The sequence below is a fragment of the Lissotriton vulgaris genome, chromosome 5, assembly GCF_964263255.1.
Source record: "Lissotriton vulgaris chromosome 5, aLisVul1.2, whole genome shotgun sequence".
Taxonomy (NCBI): Eukaryota; Metazoa; Chordata; class Amphibia; order Caudata; family Salamandridae; genus Lissotriton; species Lissotriton vulgaris.
This window is the reverse complement of record NC_141693.1, coordinates 1,330,171,883-1,330,194,778: the sequence shown is the minus strand read 5'-3', so window position 1 is coordinate 1,330,194,778 and position 22,896 is coordinate 1,330,171,883. Positions and strand designations below refer to the sequence as shown.

At 48.2% G+C, this 22,896-nt stretch overlaps 1 protein-coding gene across 1 annotated transcript in view; it reads left to right on the top strand.

Annotated features, from left to right (window-relative positions):
* SLC26A8 (solute carrier family 26 member 8) overlaps window positions 1-22,896 on the top strand; it is a 3,386,895-nt gene that overhangs the window by 1,835,742 nt on the left and 1,528,257 nt on the right. The gene's annotated exons all lie outside the window — the stretch shown is intronic.

Sequence of the window (22,896 nt, the reverse complement as noted above, 5' to 3'; positions counted from 1 at the left end):
CGGGTCTCTAGGAAAACCTATAGGCAAGATCGATGCTAAGGAATCCGTAAGGAGCAGATCTGCTTCAGGCCGTAAATAAGGAATTCTGGCATCAGGGTGGTACCACGCCTGGGCAAAGCTGCACTGCGCTTCCAGATAATACAGCTGCATATCTGGGGCACGGATGTATGACGGTACAACACGTACCGTCACAACGCATCCCTTTACCACGCATCCCTTACAACGCAAGTCGTTACCACGACTTGCGTTGGGGTGCGTATTTCGAATAGTATAATTTACTATTCTAACACCAGTCCCCGTGGACCCTAGGGAAGGTGTTGGGATAGTAAATTTACTATTTGTAATCCTTTAGCGCCCTCCAGTGCAAGTCGTGGTAACGACTTGCATTGTAAGGGATGCGTGCTAAAGGTACCGCGTTGTTAAAACTTCGTTGTAAACGATGTTTACCCTGGGACACCATATCCGCCTCTATCACAGGGTAAAATCATGGTTTGCCAGCTCACCCTAGCACCCCTGTTGCCCCAGACTAATCAAATTAAATGGGATTGAAGGGTCAAGAAAAAAACGATTGGGCAGGGGGATAGGAATATTATGAAATAAATACAAAAATTTAGGGAGAACAACCATTTTGATAAGGACCACTCTGCCTGCCAGAGACCGTGGGAGACAAAGCCATTTATCCACTTGTGCCTATAGAGCAGAGACAGCCTGCCCATAATTAAGCCTGATGACCTGCTCAGAATCCAAGTGTATATGAATGCCTAAATATTTAACAGAATCTGTGCACCATTCTAATGGGAACTGCAATTTCCACTCAACTGTACCTGTAGTGAGAGGAAAAATCACTGATTTATGCCAATTAATGCCCAGCCTAAAATATGTACCAAAACGCAGTATTTCTCTGAGGAGCGGGTCAAGATTAATCTGCGGGTCCCGAACGTACAGTGTAGTGTTGTCTGCATATAGCGATACCAACAGCAGGCTGGTATTGAACTGAAGTCCCCTATGCAGATTTTTTTCTTGAAAATTACGCATTAATGGGTCCATAGCCAGGATAAATAACAGTTGTGACAACGGGCAGCCTTGTCTCGTACCCCGAGAAAGTGTGAAAGGAGCAGATAGTGTTCCGTTTAATGGTAGACTGGCAGTCGGCTGACTATACAGTAGCGCCGTCATGGCTACAAAGCCCGCCGGCATCCCCATGTGTTGCATATTGGATATTACGAATGGCCATTCTAAAGAGTCAAACGCTGTTTCGGTATCTAATAGGACCACAATAGCTGTGATTTCAGGGCTTATTCTGTGAAGAGTATTGAATAGAGTATGTTAATTGAAGGCAGTCGAGCGATGCGGGACGAAGCCAGACTGAGCCAGCGAAATAATGGATTCCATCAATAGGGAAAGTCTAATGGAGAGGGCTTTAGCTAATATTTTGTAATCAAGATTCGAAAGAGAGAGCGGGCGATAAGAGCTGCACAGAAGGGGGTCTTTCCCTGGTTTAGGGAGAAGTATGATAACTGCCTCACGCAACGTAGGGTGCAAGGTCTGTCTTTCCAATGCTTCAGCGTATACTTCTAGGAGTTGTGGAATCACTAAATCTTTGAAGGCTTTATAAAAGGCTCCCATGAAGCCATCCAGGCCAGTGGCAGAAGAAGACTTGAGAGCCGTAATGGCTTCATCTATGTCCGTCTCGGATATAGGTTTTGCTAGAAAGTCCTGCATGCATCTCACGAGGTATACAAGAGCTATCTCAGAGAGATATGCTTCCTGCCCCACTCTGGAAGTATATAATTTTTTTAAATGTGTCAAGAACTCCCACTGGATGTCCATTGGGTCCATAAGAAGTTGTCCTAAGTCCTCACGCAGTTGAGCTACATATGCATTTTGATAGGGAGGTCTAATCATCTGGGCTAGGACCCTACCCGGGCGTTCACTTTCTCCGTATCTCAAGGCAGACTGATATTTCCCCATATATAGAATTTCTTTATTGGCTTTATCTCTATAGTCAGCAAGTAACAACAGTCGCTTTTTGTCGAGTTCCGGGTTTTGCACCCGGAGTTGTCAGGAGTCTAATGTTGTGAGTTCCTGTTCAATTTTTGCCAGGGTTCTATGCAGATTGCGCAGTACCCCTGCATGTATGGATACTCCCCTTAAATAGGCCTTACAGCTCTCCCACAGCATTGCAGCGGAGTCCAGAGAGCCAGTATTGATTTCAAAGTATTCTTTGATAGCCTCCCACATGTCATTATGGAATACTTCATCCTGTAAGGCTCCGCCATTGCCTTTCGAAACCCTCTGGGTAGGGGACTTTCAGCGATAATACCACCGGAGAGTGGTCAGAATATGTTTGCGGGAGCGTTCGGACTGAATGTCACCAGTTAAATATACCTTGGGAAGCCAGCCAATAATCTATTTGTGTCCATGGTTGTGGGAGCTTGTGTAGTGGGTATAGTCAGTTTGCTGTGGGTTGAGGGTGCGTCCGATGTCTATTAAATAGAATTGGTCTTTTATAGAGGCGCAAGGTTTTGGGTCTGGTGCACTGGAGGTACTGTCTAGAATATGATCAGGTGCAACATTAAAGTTCCCCCAAGCAATGGGATAGTCGGCTCAACGCGGAGGAGGAGGGACAGCAGGGAATAATAAAAATCTGAGGAGTCAATATTAGGGCCATAAACGCAAACTAACGCAACCATGTGGCCCATCATCGTGCCCACCACTACCGTGTATCTGCCCTCGCTGTCCTTGGTCTCAGAATGAAAGCAAAAGGGGACCTTTTTATGTGTAAGGATGGCCGTACCCCTAGCATAGTTGCTATAGTTAGCAAAGTATCTATGAGTGCCCCAGCTCAAAGCAAAGCGATTCTGATCAGTTTTGGCCAGGTGGGTCTCCTGAAGGAAGGCAATTTCAATTCTTTGTCTAAGAAGGTAATGGAGTACTTGGCGTTTCTTACGAGTGTCATTGAGGCCGCAAATGTTCCATGTTACAACGGCCAACTCTGAGGGGGTGGAGTTCTGTCCTATCTTAGCCATGTAAATACTAACTTTGCAAATCTGTCTCGCAACACTCAAACTTGCCAAACATACCTGACTGCATTAAACTGAGTAAATAGCGCATTAACAATGAGCAATAACCAAGACACAACCACCCCCCGCCCTCCCCCCCACCCAGCCTGCCGACCCTCACTGAGAGGCAATCCCCATCCTACTGAACAGAAAGAATGCTCCATGTCGAACATAATTACCAAAAACAAATTCTGTAAAATACTCAAAATTGTATCAGGGGGGGGAGGGGCGGAGGCAACGTCATGGTCGCCATAGGCAATAGGGTAAAGGTAGAATATAGCTCGTCCCATATAATTAAACATCAGCTTATGACAACACAAAAACCTAACTAAGGATTTAACCATGTCCTGAGCCTGAGAAGAGTTCCATACTTGCGTACGAACCAGTCTGCGATGGTGAGAGTCGATGTTCGTCGTTAGAGCGAGTGTTGTTAGATTTGTACTTGTGGCAAAACTCCTGCGCTTCAGCGGGTCTGTCGAATTTGCGAGACTTGCTGTTGAAGTCCACTCTGAGACGTGCTGGATACAACATGCCATACTTCAGTCCAAGATTCCTCAGTGTAGCTTTCACCTCATTAAATTTCCTTCTGGCTTCCTGCCCCATAATTGTAAAATCCGGGAACAGTGATAATTTGGAGCCTTGCGATATTGTTTCTCCGCGTTCACATGCCATACGAAGCACAGTGTCACGATCCCTAAAGTTCATAATGCGGGCAATGAGAGGTCGAGGCGGGCAACCAGGATTTGGTCTAGGTCAAAGACATCGATGAGCGCGTTCCACCACAAATCCAGCTGTGAATGCGTCTCTGCCAAAAAGATCAATGAAGACCGTTTCCACAAACGTTCCATGCGGCCGGTGACGGTGGATTCTGGCACGCCAAGAATGCGCATGTTGTTACGGCGGCTGCGCGATTTCAAGACCTCGTTTTTGACAGCGACCTCTTTTAGGATTTGTTCCACAAGGTCAAGCCTCTTAAGCCCCTTAGCAGTGCCATCTTCGAGATCTGAGGTACGAGACTCCACAACATCCAGGCGTCTATCATGTGCTTGAATCTTGACCCCCATGTCTGCCATGTGTTTGTCCAGAGAATCAAATCTGACATCCAGTGCCCTAAAGCCAGGACGCATTTCTTGCAATAGGAAGGTCATTTGGGTGGAAGAGTCTTCAGTGGTGGACATTTTCTGCCCTCCCTCTGCCATGTCGCTAGATTGCTCCTGTGTGGCGTCTGACACTTTGTCGAATGCAAGCAGGTGCTGTTTCGGGTCTTTACGACCCATGCCGCAGTCTGGCACTCACTGCAGGACTAGAGGCGCAGGAGAAGTAAAGCTATGCCAAATAAAAGCAGAAAGCCCACCCACTGAGAGAAATTTCACATTCCCCCCTGCGTTTCGCAATGGAGATTTATTGGAGACAATGTGGCAGTATGGCAGGGCAGAGAGCAAGCAGAGGAAACCAGGCTTCAGGAATCACACCACTCATGTACATGAGTAATGCAGGCAGAATAAGATCTTGCAGTGTCTGTGCATTGAAAGATAGTCCAGTGATTAACATAAGGCATAGACAAGCGTGCGGGTACTGGTGGCAGAAGGGGAAAGTGCAAACAGCTGCTGGCAGCCCACACCTCAGTGATTAAGAGAGCGGGCGCTCTGCTGAGGAACAGAATGGAGAGCACAGAAGGGAGGCTAAACCGTCCGCCGATTCAATTGTTTGCGGAGCGGCCCCACTGGCACCCAACGCAAGATGTGCATTCCAGCCCCGGCGGGCAGGAGATACCGCCCCGCGGGCCCTGTCCCCACGAGCCAATGCCAAATGCAGCTTACCGCATGGGAGGCCGGCCCAGCTCACGTCCGCGGGAGGCTAACAGATCCCCGCTAGTGCTGCACTGGGATTGCCGGTGCACGGCCGAACAGCGTCACAGCCTGTCCCCCGCCTACTCACTGCAGACGCTTACTCCATATCCAGCCACAACCGCCACATCAGCTATCTCGTCGCTGGGATTCCGCCGATCACGAAGGAGCCGCCATTTTGAATTGTCTGGAGCAGACTCGAAAACGCATAGAGATCTCCCATGCAGGCACAGAATCAGAGCGCTCAAGAGCTCAGAGGGGTCTGGGAGCCCAGCGTATCGCTGGGCAGTGCAATTCAGGCCTTTGAGCGTCACTGGAAATTCGGACAATGATGGATAGCCCAGGCGACCGGAGAAGTTTCAGAGCCACACAGCCACCCTGGTCTGCGGCTTGGCCACGCCCCCACATACTTTTAAAGTGATGTTATCAAGACAACCAGGGCTATCCAGAACCTCTAGAATTTTTATACCTAGCAAGACCCCGACTCACCTTCCTATCACCCCCAAACATATTCTTCCCAGCTGGAAATAGGCCTCCCACCCAATGCAAACCATCAACCCATTTTCAGAGAACGATCTTCACTCTCTTCTACTCTGCTACGAACCCTCCCTCACGATCCCCGTATCTCTCACACATATGGCTATCCCCACTATCCCCCCCAACCCTCACAGGCCCTCCACCCACAACAATAGAGGAATCATTCACAATAATCTTAGTAGAGTCCCAATCATGCAGGACCACACCACTTCCCTCACCACACCCGGCTTAAATGCACACTCCTGAATTGCAGATCGTCCTCTAAACAGGCAGCTGACATAGCTGACCTCATTATCTCTACTGATCTGGACCTGATAATTCTAACTGAAACCTGGCTAATAGAATCCTCCTCGTCTCTCATCGACATCCTAGTACCCCCTAACTACGACATCATCACCCACCCACTACGCCGGACACACACTGGACCCCGTCTTCTCATCCAGCAAGGACATCGCCTTCAGCCACGCCACCGGACTCCACTGAACGGACCACAGCTGCGTCCACTTCAGCTTCAGAAAGAACACGATCCACCACCACCAGCAGCAGGTTGCACGCAGAAGCTGGAACAAGATCACTGCCGACCAGCTCGCCGCATCCCTGAGCCAGGACCCCCCCACCAGCTCAGCGAACCCCAGCCAGGCCGCCAACAACCTCACGAAGTGGATCAGCAACTGCGCAGACGACCTTGCGCCTCTGAGGACCCCGCCTAGCAGACCCGGCAGCAAGAAGGCCCCATGGTTCACCGACGAACTCAAGAGCTCCAAGAAGAACTGCCGAGCCCTCGAGAAAGCCTGGCGCAGAGACCCAAAGCCAGACAACATGGCCACCCTCAAGCTCGCCACCCGAAAACACCATCAACTGATCCACACCACCAAGAAAACAGCATTCAAGGAACGACTGGACAACAACGCACACAACAGCAAGGAACTCTTCAACATCGTCAAAGAGCTCTCCAACCCCAACGCCGGAAACAACGACATCACCCCATCACAAGACCTCTGCAACTCCCTCGCCTCCTACTTCCACAACAAGATCGCAGACATACACAACAGCTTCAGCATACAACCGACGAACCCCACGACGGCACCAACGCCCCCCACCACCACCCTCCGCGCCAGGACTCCGATCAGCACCGAAGACACAATCCGCACGATGAACTCCATCCACTCCGGATCTCAAACCGACCCCTGCCCTCACCACGTCTTCAACAAGGCCAACGCTGTCATCGCACCCCACCTGCAGGACATCATCAACACCTCCTTTGACACCGCTACCTTCCCGGAGAGCTGGAAGCACGCCGAACTCAGCGCTCTACTGAAAAAACCATCAGCGGACCCCACCGTTCTCAAAAACTACCGCCCCATCTCGCTCCTCCCGTTTCCGGCCAAAGTCATCGAGAAGACCGTCAACAAGCAGCTGGCCGCCTTCCTCGAGACGAACAGATCCCTCGACCTCTCGCAGTCTGGCTTCCGGGCCAACCACAGCACCGAGACCGCGCTCATCGCAGCCACTGACGACATCCGAGCCCTGCTCGACAACGGGGAAACAGCGGCCCCCATCCTCCTGGACCTCTCCTCGGCATTCGACACTGTCTGCCACTACACCCTAGTGTAGCGCCTCAGCAACGTCGAAATCCAGGAGAAGGCACTGGAATGGACCATCTCCTTCCTCGCCGGAAGGACACAGAGAGTCCACCTCCCCCCGTTCAGATCAGAAGCCACCGAAGTCATCTGCGGCGTCCCTCAAGGCTCCTCGCTCAGCCCCACCCTCTTCAATGTCTACATGAGCCCCCTTGCGGCCATCGCACGCCAGCACAACCTCAACATCATCTCCTACGCCGACGACACCCAGCTGATCCTCTCCCTCACCAACGACCCCGCCACCGCCAGAGCCAACCTACACGAAGGGATGAAAGAAGTAGCCGAGTGGATGAAGAACAGCCGCCTGAAACTGAACTTCGACAAGATGAAAGTACTCATCCTGGGCTCCTCGCCGTCCGCCTGGGACGACTCCTGGTGGACCCCCCCCCGGGCAGCGCACCCAAACCAACAGACCACGCACGCAACCTGGGCTTCATCCTGGACTCCTCCCTCTCCATGACCAGACAAGTCAACGCCGTCTCCTCGTCGTGCTTCAACATCCTGCGCATGCTATGTAAGATCTTCCAGTGGATCCCCACCGAGACCAGGAAGACGGTCACCCAGGCCCTCGTCACCAGCCGACTGGACTACGGCAACTGCCTCTACGCCGGAACAACTGCCAAACTCCAGAAGAGACTCCAGCGGATCCAGAACGCCTCAGCAAGACTCATCCTCGACATCCCCCGACACAGCCACATCTCCGGACACCTGAGAGACCTGCACTGGCTCCCGGTCAACAAGAGAATCACCTTCTGTCTCCTCACCCACGCACACAAAGCCCTACACAACCAAGGCCCAAGATACTTCAACGACCGCCTCAACTTCTACACTCCCACCCGCCAGCTTCGATCGACCAGCCACGTCCTCGCCGCCGTCCCCCGCATCCGAAGAGCCACCACAGGAGGAAGGTCCTTCTCCTACCTGGCCGCCAAGACCAGGAACTCCCTACCGACCCAACTCCGCCGGACCCAGGACCACCTCGCCTTCAGGAAGCAGCTCAAGACCTGGCTGTTCGAGCAGTAGTGGACCACCCCTCCCCAAGCGCCTTGAGACCCTACGGGTGAGTAGTGCGCTATATTAAATGCACTGATTGATTGATTGATTGATTGATCAGACTGGAAAGGAGTAGTAAGACAGGGGGAGGAATTGCATGTATACACCGGAGCAACATCAGCGTAAACAGAGCCATATCCCCTGTACTCCCCTCTTGCGAATACATATGCCTCGACATCAACAGCAATGGCAAACAAGTATGCTCGTTACACATCATCTATCATCCCCCTGGTGACAACCTCATCTTCACAGAACACCTCATGGACATGGTCACAACATACACCGTGCGACAAAACACCCAAATATTCCTTGGTGACTTCAACCTCCACTGGAACGACCACAACGATGCAGTGGTCTCCAGTCTCAAAAATGTCCTCGGCGCCCTAGACCTCAACCAAATTTGCAACAGCCCGACACACAATAAAGGCTCAATCCTGGATTTAATAATCTCTAAAAGCGATTCCACTCACCTTGAGTCGATCCTACCCTGTGATTGGTCATACCATCACATCATCACTTTCTTTATCAAGGAAACAGTGAAACTTAACTCGGCTCATTCCACAAAACCTAAAGTATGGAAAAGAGACTTGAAAAAGCTCAACCCTATCACGTTACCCTCTTCCAGCCACAATCTACTTCTGCCCCCTGCTGGTTATTCTAACGTACATGATCTCACCAACCACTACCTCAACTCTATGACCTCGATAATTAACAAGTTTGCTCCCCTTCAACTAAAGAGAGTTTCCACAAAAGACTCTAAACCCTGGTTCAACGGTCCTCTTAACAAGGATAGACTTTCTCTCAGAACTTCTGAACGCAACTGGAGATCGGTGTAAGAATTGCAGGTAGGTTCCACAGGAGCGTCAGGAATCCGAAGAATATTCCACAGCCTTCCCCTACGGCCTTCCAACTCTATCAAACACTAGAGTATGAGAGACACGCCAGGGGAAAACAGGGAGACAAAACAAGGAAAGTTGTGGGGGAAAAATTGTGTTCGATGGTGATCTTCAGGATTGGATGCGTGGTACTTCAATGGGGGAACCGGTCAACAGGTAGGCTGCAATAAAAGGTGAGTAAGTAATCTAGCTTATGACACACTATAATGAAAACACTAAGACACCTTTACACATAGAAACATCACATACCCCAGGTTCCTAACGTGTCGCTGAATTAAACATGTGGAGTCTTATATAAGGAACTTCATCTGGAGCTGTGGCAGAGATGACATAATGTGTTAGTGAGTAATTGTTGACTAAATACTGGTAGTAATAATATAGTCTAATTTGTACACTTCTCACTTCAGCTGTTTTGTAGAAGCCTTGAAGAAACATTCACTAACGGGTGGCATGTAAAGAACCTTTAGCCCACTTCTTCTGATGATGATATGACCGTCTATGAAAACCAAAACAACATATATTTAACCTTATGTATGACAAGCCTTAATAAAAGTATATAAGTAGCGCAAAGGCGCTGTTACCGTGATTCCCTGTAGTGAAGCAGAAACTGCACCCACTCTGGTCCACGCAAGAATCACACCAAATACACGAAGTAGAATTCCAGTACACGAATCCAGTAAGGGAAAAAATAAAATACTAAAGGGGAGTGTAGGGCTAATAGGAGGGGTCGGGCAGAAAGGACACTAGCTAACTATCTAAGGGGAAATGAGGGCTTTATGGAAAACACACACTAGGCAGCGGAGACCAAGCCCGGCTGCCGGGTAGAGGGATTCCAGGGAGGCGGAGTCAGAATGAAGCCCGACCGGACAACGGAGAGCAGGCCCGGCTTTCAGGTGAAGCACACTCCGAACAAAAACACAAAGCTGAGCCCAGCCGGATGGCGGGGCAAAACCCGGCCGCCGGGCGGGACTCAAGGGCAAGGGGGGAAGAAGGTTCACGGAGAGTATCGTGAACAAGCAGCACTATGGGACACAGGCACCCAAGCATGAACGCCTGTATACAGCGAACCGCTGCTGATTGTAAGCGCAATCCGGGGCCCGCTCAGGAACGCGGGGGCCGGTGACGCTCTCTTCAGTACAGCGAACAACAAACAGGAAGATCCAAATCAAATACGGAAGTCAGGCAATAGAAGCAAGACGGATGCGGAAACGAAGGGAGCTTGACACAAGAACGTGAAGCGTCGCTCCTTGGTTCATGGTGCTCTAAATAGCACATTTCCTAAAGGGACAGTGTCATAGGAGTCTCGAGGCATGACAGTCGGTCCCATCCGCCAAGCACCTCATGATTCTAAAAAGAAAGAGAAATGCTTACTACCGAAAAATCAAGCGCACTAAAGCAGACTTCTTCGGCCACCAACTTGACCAAGCAAGAAATCGACCCAAAAAACGTTTTGAATTAATCAAAAGCCAATCTAAGGACGCACCTCAACGTCCACAAGACTTAACCCGTCCACAACCCACTAGTTAAGAATTTTCTACCTTCTTTAATCTAAAGACTGAGAACATCAAGAAAGATCCCCGCAATGACCTAATTTCTCATTCTTGTCCTCATACCAAAACCTCCCCACTACCCCCAATTGCATCACAACAATTCCCGTCAAAGTTTGTTTTAAAAAACGACGCTGTATTGTCATCCTTTAATACCTACTCAGAAGATGCAATAGGCAATATTCTTAGTGCCCTGAAACCTGCCAATCAACTCACCGACCCTCTCCCCGCAAACGCGGTTAAAGACTTTACCCCATTGCTTCTACCTCTCTGGACCAAAATCATTAACAGCTCACTTCTACAAGGTTGCATCCCTGACACACTAAAGGTGGGGCAGGTTTCTCCCATCCTTAAGAAACCCACAGCTGACCCCACGGACCTCAATAACTACTGCCCTATTTCCAATATTCCTACCCTCCTGAGGCTTGAGCCGGGAGCTAGCTGCTGTACTCTGTTGTATGCCATTTGCTGCTTGAAATTTGCACAAATTTTAATTTGGGTGGAGAGTTTTTAAGATTGTGTTTTTTACTTGCGATATTTTGCACATTAAATCTTCTGGCTCTATATGAGGACTCTGACTCTTCTAACTGCCTTGTAACTCCCTTGTATCTGTCTTGACGCTCTGGACCGCTGGATAACCGTGGAGCGCTCACGTAGGCTCCTTTGTGTCTCGGGGGCTCCAGTGTGGTGATTACAGCGGGGCCGCCATCTTGGGGATAGCGGTGGTGAGCAGTCTAGTCTTTCTTACTCACCACGCTATATCTTATGACGCGTGTGTGCAGCGGACGTGCGCAGCGGGCGCACCGTATGCGCGCCGAAGGCACGCTAAAGGCAAGCCCGTCTGCGCCTGTCCGCGCCCAGATCGCACTGAGCGCCAGGACCCCTGTATCAAACAGGGCAGAGACAACTACTGTTCTTTACTACTACAGGTCAGCACTGTTAAGCCTGAACAAAGAGGCAAAAGGAGTAAAGTGCATTTGTATGGCTTTAAACGCTACCTCCCAGTCATTGGAGTGTCCTGGTTGTAAAACATCCGTACCAGAAATAGAATATTTAAAGATAAATAAATTGAGATTGAGTCTAGTTAAAAATCCTAAAAATAAAAGGGACGTCGTGAAGTGCATTCTGTTGAATGCTAGATCTATGGTCAAACATAGCTTTGAGTGTGCTAGGTTTTTCACAGAGAATGACATTCAATTGAAATTTATCATCGAGTCCTGGACGGATGAAGCTTCAGGTCCGGACCTGATACAGGCCACCCCATCAGGATTCTCATGTCATACTTTGAATAGGCAGGGAAAAAAAGGGGGGGGCCTGGCAGTAATCTATCCCAGCACTATAAAGACTGCCTTTTATGCAGTACAGAATGCGGAGTGTGAGGCACTATCTTTTAATTTTAATCTCTCGCATCACCACTCATTTAAAGGCATTCTTGGCTATAGACCACCTAACATTAGACACCCCTTTGTTGAGGCCATGGGCAACTTACTTGAAGATGGTATTTGCCTAGATACTTTTACTATTATGGGCGATTTCAACTATCATTTAGAAGCCATCTCCAATCCAGATACTGCGGCCCTTATTGATATAATGGATAGTGTGAATCTTGGCCAACAGGTAATGGATCCCACACATACAGCTGGACACACCTTGGATAGTATTGTTTTCTAATCATCCAGATCTCCGATATACAGGAGTAATGCCGCTAGTCTGGACAGATCATGCAGCAGTCCAGTTTGAAGTATCCCTTTCAAGTCAAAAGATGGTTAAACCACCGGACAAAAAACTAATTAATATCAGATCCTGGAATAAATTGGATGGTGAGGAATTGCGGGGACTTCTTAGGATAACATCAAAACAAACACATTTAGGAGTGGAGGAGGAGACAAGCACTTACACAGATTGGGTGGATAGTGCTTGTAAGAAACTAGCTCCTACTATTAGTATTAGACCTAGAAGGTTAGCTCCTTCTGCTCCCTGGTTTTCAGAGGGTCTGAAAATTCAAAAATCCAGGTGTAAACATTTAGAGCGAACCTGGAGAAAAGAATACAAGGAGGTAGATAAGAAAGTGTATCGAATTGAGCTGAACAATTATAAGAAACTGCTGTTTAGCACTAAGCAAGAATTTTATGTTAATAAAATTGACTCAGGTAAGAACTCAGCCAAAGATCTATTTAAAGCTGATGCGGACTTGGCATCTCCGCGTCCACGTTTTATCCAGCCAAACAGGATCTCTTCGATAACATCGCTGAATTCTTTTTGGATAAAGTAGAGGCTATCTTTACCACTCTTAAGGACTCTGTTGAAAGGGAGGTTAAGACCTCCCCTGTATAACCATTGAGAATTCTGGATAATTTTGAGGCTCCATCTTTGGATAGAACTCAATCTCTTCTCGAAGCAGCTAAATCAGGGTCGCCATATGACCCCTGTCCAGTGGCTGTTGCCAAACTTGCTATGGAACCCATTATTTGTACGTTTACATCAATCTTTAATAAAAATGAACGAAACTGGCATTTTCCCTAAACCTTGGAAAGTGGCATCTATTCTACTCCTTTTTAAAAAAGCCAATGTTGGATCCTAAGGACCCTAACAATTTTCGCCCTTTTTCCAGACTTCCCCTGCCAGCAAAACTAATAGAGAGGGAGTTAAATACTCAACTCAGTATTTTTCTGGATCAGACCCAAGCTTTGGACGTATCCCAATTTGGCTTTAGGTGTGGTCATAGTACCAAATCAGCACTCATAAAGACTACCGATGAAATTAGTAAAGCAGTGGATCAGGGCGGTAACGCCGCCTTGATCTTACTGGATCTATCTGCGGCCTTTGATACGGTCCATCATGACCTGTTGTTGGACCGTTTAAGGCTATGTGGATTACGCAATAAGGCGTGGTAGCTTTTACAGTCCTTTTTAAGTGACAGAGTACAAGTGGTCTCCATGGGTGAATTTCAATCTAAACCGTTCGTGCTGCCGTGTGGTATTCCACGGGGATCATCATTGAGCCCAACCTTATTTAATGTGTATGTCTCCTCATTGGCGCTGATTATCAACAACCGGGGATTTGACCTCACATCAAACGCAGACGACACACAAATTGTAGTGTCCCTCCTGCCAGGACAGGAAGCAGGCATGAACTGGCGCTTTCGCAACTGTATGGAAGTGGTTGGGGATTGGATGGCAAAAAACTGCTTGAGGCTGAATTCTAATAAAATGGAGGTCAATTTTTTGGGAACAACACTACTTTTTGGAGTCCAACTTGGTGGCTGCCAAAATTGGGGACCCTTTCCATACCAGTGGAAAAAGTAAAGAATCTTGGCGTCTTACTAGATGACAAACTAAATATGAATGCTCAAGTTAATGCGGTATTATCCTCTATGGCATCTGTTTTAAAAACAGTAAATATGTAGGAAAGATGTATAAATAAATTGCAAAGATTACAAAATGCTGCAGCCCGACTTCTTACGGGGTGCCCAAATTTACGTCGGTTATAAATGGATTAAGAAAATTACACTGGCTCCCTTCAAAGAAGCGAGTACTGTTTAAAGCCTTATACATAGTGCATAAGGCACTGCAATGTAAAGGACCTGATTTCTTTCAAAAACACTTCTCGTGGTACTTACCTAGTAGAAACCTTCGCTCATCAGGTGCCAAATTGGTTGTTATTCCATCTAAAAATAAAGTCTCTTGGGGTGGACGGAGATTCATTTATGGAGCAGCCAAGGCTTGGAATAATCTCCCTCTATATCTTAGGGGGACCTCTGATCTGTTGGCCTTTAGAAAGGCCTTAAAAACGTGGTTGTTTTCAAACTAAGACGGCATTTTAGCTGACTCAGGCTGTGGCTGTAAGGAGTATTAACGAGCATCAGGACACCGTTTGCGCTTTATAAATTATTTAACATAACATAACATAACATAACCCTGGCAAACTTTTGGAAAAATGTGTTCACCATCAACTGACAAAACATATTGATCACTTCAACCTTCTTAACAAACACCAATCCGGCTTCCGAGCAGGTCACAGCACGGAATCAGCCATGAAACACATTATTGATGATGCACTACAAATACTTGAACAGAACGGTACATGCCTACTCATCCTACTAGACCTTTCCTCAGCCTTTGATACGGTCAAACACAAGAACTTGATAGATCTGCTGAACCACAGAATGGGTCTATCAGGGTCAGTGCTTAACTGGTTTACCTCTTTTCTGCAAAACCGGACTAAAACATTCAAGGTCAACAACACCCTGTCCAAACCCGTTCCAGTTACGCTAGGAGTCCCGCAAGGTTACTCCCTATCCCCGACATTATTTAACTTATTCATGGAACCACTCACCGATCTGCTACAAGCGTCCAACGTGCAATTTCACATGTTCGCTGATGATACCCAACTTAAGCTTAAGATCCACACCCTTGAAGACATTAAATTGCCACTACGTTTAAGACCACCCAAACATGGCTGGCAGAGAGCCACCTCAAATTGAATGCTCTAAAAACTGTATTCCTCCTAATTGCCCCACCCGCCAAAGTCCCCATAATGCACGATTGGGTCAAACACCTTACAGCACTCAACGTTCAACCAACCATTGTGGATTCATCGAAATCATTGGGTATAACACTTGACTGCAACCTCAATATGCAGAAACACATTAGCAATGCAACTAAGGGAGCAAACTTTCAGATAAATACACTGAGGAAGCTGAAACCCTTCCTGCCCGGCAATGACTTTAAGATGGCGTTTCAATCTCTAGTGTTACCTCGGGTGGACTATGGAATTGTCTCTCTATGCGGGTTCCCCAAAGCTACTACTGCTCCCCTAAAAGCCTCTACTAATGCAGCGAGACTCATCACTGGCTCGAAAAGAAGGGCCCACATCTCCCCTGACCTAAAATCTATAAACTGGCTACCATTTGAAGCCAGAATTCACCTGAAAATAGCGTGCATGGCGCATAATGCCATACATCACAATGCACCCAGCTATCTCACACAGAAATTGACTATATCTGGTGGGATAAGATCCACAAGAAGTGTGGAAAACCTTCTACTGAAGCCACAAAGATTCAACAAGAAAAAAAACATATAAACGATCCTTCTCAGGAATGGTGCCCAGGATATGGAATGCCCTACCCCCAGAAATAAGACTGAACTCCTTCACTACATCTTTCAAATTGGATGTAAAAGACATTCTTATGGCAAACTTCACTTAAACACAGACTTAGGATTCTGTAAGAACATTCCTACCCGATATCCAACTAATCAACCCATTCATTCTATCTGCCATTATCATGACTCATTAGGTCTCTCCTGTTCTGCACCTTATTGCTTTGCTTTATGTTTGCTCAATGATGTTATGTATATTTGACTTACTTATCTTTAATATATTACATAATTAACCTCAATTACTGTAAAGCGCTCTGATACCCTCAAGGGTCTTGTCGCGCTCTATAAAACTTTCAAAATAAATAAAATTAAAATTAAATAAATAAATAAAAAATAAATTAAAAATAATAAAAATTAGCATCATTTCTTGCATAAAACAAAGACGTTAAGACCTGTTTTTAATTACACTCAATGGGAACATTGTCCTACTCCCGTACAGGGGAGTTCGAAAACTCTTAGTTCACAGATTATGGCTTGTCCAATCCGGGATCCTAATTCTTTAAACTGCATTTATCATCCCAATCCAAATTTATCAAGACCCACACTAAATTGATTCATTTAGAACTAATTTGGGGCACTAAGCCGTGGCAGGTTCAGGGAACTGAAGCCTTGCTTCGTGCCTTCCTGATCCCGACTCATATTTAATTTTTAAATGATATGGTGCACCAAACCACTTCTATTGGCTTGGCAACTGCAAAAAATTTTAATATCCCATTGATTCTGTCATTGGCGGAATATGGCAATTGGTGTGCTCAAACGAATTATACTATCGATGCATTGCAAGCTTTGTTTCAAAATGACACTTTCAACGCTCTGAAACTGATTCAGCTGGGTGGGATGATGTGGCAAACAAATTCAAATGCATGTCAATTGCGTGTTTATAATGAAACACCTGGTTTCACACAGACTAGACGGGATCTTCGTTATCCACATTCACATTCGCTCACCACATACTCCGTGGGTAAATTGTGCCAACAGTGGTTGAAACAATCCACTTTGTCATCAGTGAAACAACACTTGTCCCTCTGTTGGAGCGACATCAATTGGGCAGATTTTATTTTAGGACCTAGGATTCCTAGATCTAAGAGGTATATCTATGCAGCTTACAATGAAGTTTGGAAACTTTTGCAGATAGAAGCAGCACTTTGTCTGCGCCAAATTGATCAAGCTGTGCTCGACAATAGCATCAGTACACTTTCATCATGCATTTATACATTGGTTAATATTGTTTCCTCTGTTATTGATATTGTTCAGAGTGATGTATATGTGTTATACCATGGTCAAAATCAATTACGATCAGTTGTGCAGTTTGCATGGACGTTACAGACTCTCGAAAAGTCCCTTGGGAATATTTGAATGCTTCTGCTTTGTTTTTACCATTTAATCTGACTGATAAATAGAGATGTATGTCCATGAAAGATGCTACATACATGCTCTTGCACATTGAACAATTGGAACCCTTGCCATTCTCTGTGGCAGAGACAGATTTAGCTGGTTGGTTAATTCACGGGGTTATCTCTCTCCCATTCTCGCTGTTTCAATTTAAATCATGTATGCTGCATTTTCTGATTGGCCATTTTGAACCCCTGGGTAGTGCATTTCTCCATGAATTATGGTCCCTACTTTTCACTTACAGATGTCAACAGGTGGATAAGGAAGTTTTCCTCATAGGGGAGGACTGCGATTCCACAATAGGACCTTCCCTGGTTTGTACACATGTTAAGTTGCACGGCGCTTTTAATGTATGCTAATAAAGATATTCCTTTCTCTCCGCTTCACTGTCACAACGTTTTTTTCCATAAAAGCGCAGAGATACTCCTCGGAGTCGATTCTGGCGCTATACAAACCCCTTAAATAAATAAATAAATATCCGCTCCTAATCTTGCTTGTTTTTTAAAAGGAACTCCAGTCCCAGCAACAATTCCAGCTTTTACATTGCTTACTTATGGCAGTTATCTTATTTTGAACAACAGGCGGGATTCTCGTATTTACTAACAGTTTCACAACGTGTTACTTGTTGTAGCAATGTGCTTTTTCTGCCCCGGCAAGACAATGTAGATAGTTTCATTTGGGTTTCCATTCCGACTTTGAAAACAGATTTCATCAAATTAAGCAGGCTCAAAGCGCTATTGTTCCAACAAGAAGTGCCTCTCACTTCAGCTCCCGAGACCTTCGAGTTGCAGGTGGCTAGAACAACCAGCAAGATTCAGTCATTTCTGAACACTAACCTCCCACTTCACTTTGAGGAGCTTATCCTTCAATTTTTTTATGCACCTGATACTAAAGGCCATGCACATTTTTATAAACATGTGGGATCCCGCCTTGTGACTTTTCAGACGATATTTGGAGTAATACTAGCTTTTATTCATTCTATTTTTTCCAGCGTCTTCATAGGATTCCCTTTATTACTGGTGTTAGCTGTTGGAATCCTGCTTCTTCTGTTCCTGCTTCGCAATGGCTGCCCATCTTATGGTAATGCACATTCTAGGCCGATTGAAACTATACTGTGATCGAATGCAACAAGTATCTGATAGAGACTACTAGCCACAGATTCTTAACATAGAATTATCCCCAGACGTGAGACTGGATCCGGAACTTTTTTTTTGCCTCCGCATCTCTGCGCGCAGGAGGGACTGCATCACGCCCTGGCGTTGTCCGCGTACTTGACGTCAGTGAGGTCACATAAGTCCCTCCCCGGCACACCTACGTCAGTTTTTTCCATTTACGCGTGCAACGCGGATCCGGATTGTGCTCCGGGCCTGTTCAGGTCTTTCCCTTTCACTTATTGCATGTGTGGGAACAGTGTGCGAATGCCTTCGGGATTTAAGACGTGCTCGTCTTGTGCGCGCCAGATGTCAGCGACGGATCCTCACCCCATCTGCATGTGGTCTTTGGGGGAACACCACGACTCCACTGATTGTGAGGCCTGCCAGCAGATGAAACCGAAGTCCCGGCGGGAGCGCCAGATGAAACTTCTCTCCCCACGCCCGGCCCCTGCGGAGGGTTTTAGGAACCGTCACCTCTGTCTTCGACATCGCCCTTCTCCCTGGTGGCAAGTATGTCGCTCACCTGTCGGTAAGTGTTGCAGCTTGTCTCCGAGGGCTGGTTCCTGGCCTGTTGGGGGCGTGGGCTCTCCGCAGGTGGTGCGGCCCACGTGTTGTCCCCCTATCCGTTGTTTCCCGGTTTGGGAGCGACTGGAGCCCAGATGGAGACATACGTGGCGGCTTTGTAGGCCTCACTGGCTTCTCCTCCTCCTCCTTCCCCTCCTGGGGCATCAGCGGATCCCTTGCAGTGTGCGGGGCCCTCCGTGGCATTGCCGGTGGCTCCAGCCCGGGCACCGACTGGTTCGGATCCAGGTTTGGAGGATGTGGTGCCTTTGGGGTGTAGCCGGTGGGGGGTCCCTCCTTCGGACCATGGCGCCTCTGCTTCGCCGCAAACTCCCGCGGGAGTCCCTGTGGTGTCACAGGAGGTCACCGGGACTCGGTCGTACCCCCGAGTCCCACTCAGTCCTCGGGACAGGCGGTGGCCTCGTCCAAGGCCGAGTTGACACCGCTTAGGTGCCGGCAGCTGCTGGCCCTGGCGGCGCCACTGGGGCTGGTGGAGGGGCCTTCTCGTCCAGTCACGGGCTGAGGCTGGTGGGGGACACCATGACCTTGCCATGGTCTATTTTGCCCCTCCACGCAGGGGGCTGCCTCATCGAAGGTCGAGTCGACGCCTTTCCAGCGCCGTTCCCTCGCCGCCCCGGCTCTGGGCCCGTCCCGGTCTCCTGCACCAAGCTCTGTGGCAGAGATCGTTCTGGCGTCTCCCCTGGTGTCGGACGACGATCTCCTGCCACCGATTGCGGACTCTACGGTTCCAGGCCGAAGTCGGGCCGTTGGCTTGTCCTCGGACACCTCTTCTCCAGAGGTTTGATGTTTGGTGGTGTCATCCTCGCCGGAGACAGGCTGACGCTTTGTGGCTTTTTCCCCGGCGTCGTCTAAGGACGGCTCCTCGCCGTCACCGCAGCTGTGGCCTTCCCCGGGGGAGCCGCAGGTCCCCCATTCCTTGGTCACTCTTCCTCCTTTCCGGACCTGGCCCTTCCTTCCTCCGGTTGGCTTGGGGGACGGCCACCTTAGCCTGCAGCCGTCACCTACTGAGGAGCTGCTTTCTCCACCTCTGGGCACTACGGAGGTGGGTGCTGCATTTGCTCACGCTGTTTCCACGACTGTGGGAATTTTGCGCATGGGTGATCCAGCTGCCCATTTCCCCGCGGATCATCTTCTGGAGGTTCTTGATCAAGGTTCTGGTGGTAGGGAGCTGCTGCTTCCCTTCGAGGGCTCGGTCCATTCTTCTCTTTTGGGGACTTGGGGCCATCCTGCCACGGGGGACCCAGTGCCCCAACATCTTCTGCACCATCATCAGCCGGCGAGACGTGAAACAGTGTGTTTCTCACTCCACCCCTCTACCAGAGGCCCTCTTTTGCCGAAAGCCTTTTCCTCTCTGCCACCGCTGTTTTCTCCCCCATCATGGGAGGCCCGCTGGCTGGACTCCTGGGGATGCAATATCTTCGCCTCAACTCTGCGGGCCCTTAACACTGTGTGTTTTGGCCAGGGTCACTTCTTGCTTGTGGGACTCAGCGGAGTCCCTTATGTCTGCTGCTTCTCAAGAGGGTGCCTGTGTTCATTTTAGGCACTATGTTTTGGATGGCCGAGAGCTGGCGGCGTTTATTTTTTGCTCCGCTCTGGACATCTTGAAGGTGCTTGGTCGTGCGATGGCTTCTTCGGTTGTACTTTGTCGACATGCCTGGCTTTGGTACAGTGTGTTCCCGGAGAACGTTCGCGAACGACTGGTGGACCTTCTTTTTGATGGTGCCCTTTTGTTCCACGACCCTGCAGATTTGGCCATTCAGAGGTTTGTGGTGGGGCTTCGACCTCCTCCTCTTCCCCCTTATCCTCCTCAGTGACCTGTGAGTTGTCTTTTTTTAGGAGGTGTTCTTCTATTGTGGCGGGTCGCTCCAGTTGTGAGTTCTGCGTGCTTCTTGGGCATTCAAGTCCTCCTTGTTGGGACTGTGTGTTCTGTTGGCTGCTGGCCGGCCCTTCTTTACTGTGTGGTTTTGTTTTGGGTTTTCTGAGTCATGCTGGCCCTGAGACTAGGCCTTCTGTTTCTTTCTCTTTGGCTGCTTGACAAGCCATCTGTAGGTTTTGCCACAGGTCTTTTCTGTTGCCCTCTGATGCAGAAGTTTTTTCCTAAGATGGTTCCCATGTCTTGGGACCTAGCATACCCTAAGTGGGGTAGTGGTAGCTGTTATATAGCTCTGGCATGTGCTGAGGAGTGGTGGGCACCTTCAGGCCTCTACTCTCCGTGGCGTTACGGTGTGTTGCAGGTGCAATCCTCTTGTTGATTGCTTGAGTTGCGCCTAAGGGTGTCCTTCTCTGGGGTCGCTGCGCTGTTACCCTGCTCTGGCCTGCTGTCTGCGGACTGGCGTCGCTGTCTTTGGCTGGCGTCTGGCTTGCCTGGGCGCATCGTTCCATAGTGTTCTTTGCATCTGACTCCTTCTTGGTGCTTAGCGGGAAGGTCATCCTTGCCTTGCCCACTTCTTCCCTCTGTTCTACCTCTCCTCTCTGGGGGGATGTGATGGTTCTTGAGTTCCTTTACCTTCTTTTGGGCGCAGTCTGTCCCTGCAGGGCGTTGGACGGTTCCTCCTGGGTGGCCTCGGCTACCCTTTCTGCCTCCACCTGCTTCTTGCTGACGGCACCATTCTGTCTGATATAGTTCCCTCTGGCTGTGGTAGGCTCGGCTGCCCTTTTCCCTGTATGTGTTCCCAGGGGTGAGGGGTGGGGGGGGCTTGCCTTTGCTCTACCTCTTTTCCTTGGAGTCTCTAGGTTGCTCTTCTTCCTTGTTGCTCCTCTTCATTGCCTGGGCCTTGGGTAATAGTTATTTTTGCCTTTATGGGTGTGGGGTGCTCCAGCCTCCTTTCGCCTTCCCCTTGTTTCTCGTGCTGAGTGAGGCCGTGCCCCCTTTTTCTTGTTTTTCCGGGTCCCCTTTGGGGTCGGTGGTTTTCTGGATGAGGGGGTTCCCCATGCCTGGGGAGACAGGGCTCTTCACCCTGTCTGTTGGGCTCGTCCCCTGTTGGACTCTGTGTTGCATTCATGTGGGTGAGGTCCCCTCGCAGACCCTCCTCCCCACTTGCCCTTTAAAAGTGTCAATATTGTCCTGTTTTATAATCAAAACTGTGCGATTAACAAGTTTACAGAACGTTAAGCTCTTGCCTAAGCCCTTTTGTTTGTTCCCTTTAATTTTTCCCTGTCCTGATATTTCTTGTGTGATTGACTGGGTACAGGCTTGTGCCCTGTCTTGTATATTGTGTGTTATTCATGTTTTACATTGACTGAAAAGTAAATACCAAGACCTCTGCCCGGCTAGGCATGCCGTTTTCAAATATAGCAACGACTTTGTCTATATTTATTGATTAAGCATTATTATTTGTAAGGGACAACTGTTGCCTTAATAAAGTTCCTATGATGTAAACATTCCATCTACGCTTTAAGGTATGGGGTTTGCTGACAAAACCCAGAGATCTTCCTTTATATAATAACACTTCTTCCCGTCAAGGAAAGAGTGGTTAGGCCTTATAGTACTTTTTCCACTGTCTATATATGATGACATCCCCCTTCATATTCTACGGAATTGTAATAATGCTAATTGTTCTGAGTTAATGCATTTTGCTGCTGGTAGTGGCACGTACACATTATAGAGCACGATAGTTGAAATAAACACTTTGAACTATTACAGTGACTCGGCCAAATCTTATTGTGGACAAGTACGAGTGAGTGAGCGAAAGGGTAGGTCTTGCTACCTCAATTCCTGAGTGAGTTGGAAGCTTTGTGTTCTGGGTTGTCTAATCATTTGTAGCTTTGTGATTATGTAGAAGAACAAATGAGACCCTATAGCTAGTCAGTTTTTAGATTTTGAGTTCTAAGGTGGTAGGAAGGTACAACCCCTATATACGAGGTCCTATTATCCTGCACATAGTTCTGTGTATGTGCCGAATCCCTTCAACAGCCTGAAGTACTTCTAAAATGCAGGTCGGGATATCTGCTACATTTGTCACTGAGTATCCCAACTGTCAGATTTTAAAGAGAGGCCTTGCTTTGGTTTTTTGGTGGGTGCTTATTT